The sequence below is a fragment of the Schistocerca cancellata genome, unplaced genomic scaffold, assembly GCF_023864275.1.
Source record: "Schistocerca cancellata isolate TAMUIC-IGC-003103 unplaced genomic scaffold, iqSchCanc2.1 HiC_scaffold_656, whole genome shotgun sequence".
Taxonomy (NCBI): Eukaryota; Metazoa; Arthropoda; class Insecta; order Orthoptera; family Acrididae; genus Schistocerca; species Schistocerca cancellata.
Genome location: NW_026046667.1, coordinates 7,501 through 10,000, shown reverse-complemented (window position 1 = coordinate 10,000; position 2,500 = coordinate 7,501). Strand labels below are relative to the sequence as shown.

The window sequence follows — 2,500 nt, the reverse complement described above, 5'->3', positions numbered from 1 at the left end:
TGCCTTAACCTAACCCACGTTGTGCCTTAACCTAACCCACGTTGTGCCTTAACCTAACCCACGTTGTGCCTTAACCTAACCCACGTTGTGCCTTAACCTAACCCACGTTGTGCCTTAACCTGCTCTGTAATTGGCATATGACACGTTACATTAATCTAGTGTTGTCTAACCACAACCCTCTGAATATAGTTCGCTACTCGCACCGCCCACCCTCTTGTGTGTCGTTTCATGTTGAACACTTCGCAAGTGTTGCTTACTTTTTACATGCTCCCGCTGTACACTGTAATGTGGACAACTGCAGGATGTACATCGCCCCCCCCCCTCCACCCTGCCTTCGCACGCTGGTCGTTCAGGTGCTTGCGTGTTCAATGCCCTTCGCAGCTGTTCACTGGCATTCGCATGTCGAAGCGCTCAGTCTACGTCGTGGTACGGCCTGTGTCCACTGTCCGCTGATATCGTAAGCTTAATCCTCACATTGTACTGCACATAGGTCCGTATGTACTGAATGATACGCTGTGGCACATGTGTGACCGTACGACTGCGCCCAACAACAGCGAACCATACGGTCCAAATGTTGTGCACTCAGCCACGTGCCGTCTCCCCATAACAGCTACATTGCAGTGTGGTACGCCATAGAGACGTGTGGGAGTAACGGACGCCCTGGATGGCGATCAGCATGAGCCGTCTGTTGATGTAGTGGCGCGTGTATTCAAACGTAGTCGTCTCTTCTCACACAGTGTGATAGCATGGTGCACCGCGTTCCACATCTGCGACATGGTACAGATGCTGGTTGACAGTCGGTCTCGTAATGGACATCGCATACGTAGGGGGCCACCTCCCACGTGTTCTCTAGTCGTGCACATTTTGTTGCGTGTATGTGGGCAGACGTAGTGTGTCGTGACACCTAACAGACAGGTATGCAATAATCGTTGCATTTGCAAACTGGGATGGACGTCTACGTTTGCTGGTGACGTGACGCAACGCAAATGAACAACTGGTAAACCCATTGTGGTGCGGTTGTTGTTGCTGGAGGTAAATCAGTAAGGGCAAATCTGTGTGTGAAGCGATACGCGGCGGTGGCTGGGTGGGACCGTCCCCGGCCGGTGAGGGGGGGCCGCCCGGCGTGCTGGCCGCGCGGTGCGTGGGCGCACGCGCTACAGCCGGCTGGTGGGGGCGCCCAGTGGCAGGCGCGCCGGCCGACGGACGCGGCAGGCGGCGCAGCTGCGCGCCGGGGCACCCTGCGCGCGGCGCCGGGCGGCCAAAGTGGGTCCTCGCGGGCCCGGTGCGAAGCGCGGTGGACATCTGCAGTGTGCTGGTCCGACTGAGGACTGTGTGCGTTGAGGATGCGCCGCCGCCCGGCACTCGGCGCCGCGACGCCGTCTGCTGCTCGGTCGCCCCAGCGGTTCTCGCTGGTGGTTTGTATCGCAGTTGTGCAGACGTGTTGGCACGTGCGCTGTGCTGGGAGAGTTCGCTTCGGCACCCACGTGGGGCCTTTGCCCTTCTGTGGCGCTGGCGTTGGAGCTGCCGGTCACCGTAGGTGGCGCGTGTTGTCTCCCGCCGGCAATGCCACGACAGCACGCTCCCGGGCCTCTGTCGGCAGCGGCAAGCTCAGTTGGGAGCACGGGTGGTCGCACCTAAAGCGTCTACTCGCCTAACTCCGGGCGATTGCGCCTCTCTCGAACCCGACCAAGTACTTAGGACGGCGCTGCGCGCCGCCGGGACCTGAGAGGGTTTCGAGGTGTATTGTGCAGGGGAGCTCAGCCTCCTCCTGTTTGCAGAATAATTGAGCGGACGCTTGCGTGTTCGCGCGGGCCCCTGGGACACACTCCCGGGCGGCCGGCTGCTCAGCTCTAGTTGACGCAGCTCCCTGGTTGATCCTGCCAGTAGTCATATGCTTGTCTCAAAGATTAAGCCATGCATGTCTCAGTACAAGCCGCATTAAGGTGAAACCGCGAATGGCTCATTAAATCAGTTATGGTTCCTTAGATCGTACCCACGTTACTTGGATAACTGTGGTAATTCTAGAGCTAATACATGCAAACAGAGTCCCGACCAGAGATGGAAGGGACGCTTTTATTAGATCAAAACCAATCGGTCGGCTCGTCCGGTCCGTTTGCCTTGGTGACTCTGAATAACTTTGGGCTGATCGCACGGTCCTCGTACCGGCGACGCATCTTTCAAATGTCTGCCTTATCAACTGTCGATGGTAGGTTCTGCGCCTACCATGGTTGTAACGGGTAACGGGGAATCAGGGTTCGATTCCGGAGAGGGAGCCTGAGAAACGGCTACCACATCCAAGGAAGGCAGCAGGCGCGCAAATTACCCACTCCCGGCACGGGGAGGTAGTGACGAAAAATAACGATACGGGACTCATCCGAGGCCCCGTAATCGGAATGAGTACACTTTAAATCCTTTAACGAGTATCTATTGGAGGGCAAGTCTGGTGCCAGCAGCCGCGGTAATTCCAGCTCCAATAGCGTATATTAAAGTTGTTGCGGTT

General features: G+C 57.1%; 1 non-coding gene across 1 annotated transcript in view; it reads left to right on the top strand.

The window, feature by feature from the left end:
* Positions 1-1,864: 1,864 nt before the first annotated feature.
* Positions 1,865-2,500, top strand: part of LOC126138207 (small subunit ribosomal RNA) — a 1,909-nt gene continuing 1,273 nt past the window's right edge. The window contains exon 1 of the ribosomal RNA XR_007528212.1: positions 1,865-2,500. This exon is cut by the window's right edge and continues 1,273 nt beyond it. This is a non-coding gene — a ribosomal RNA (small subunit ribosomal RNA).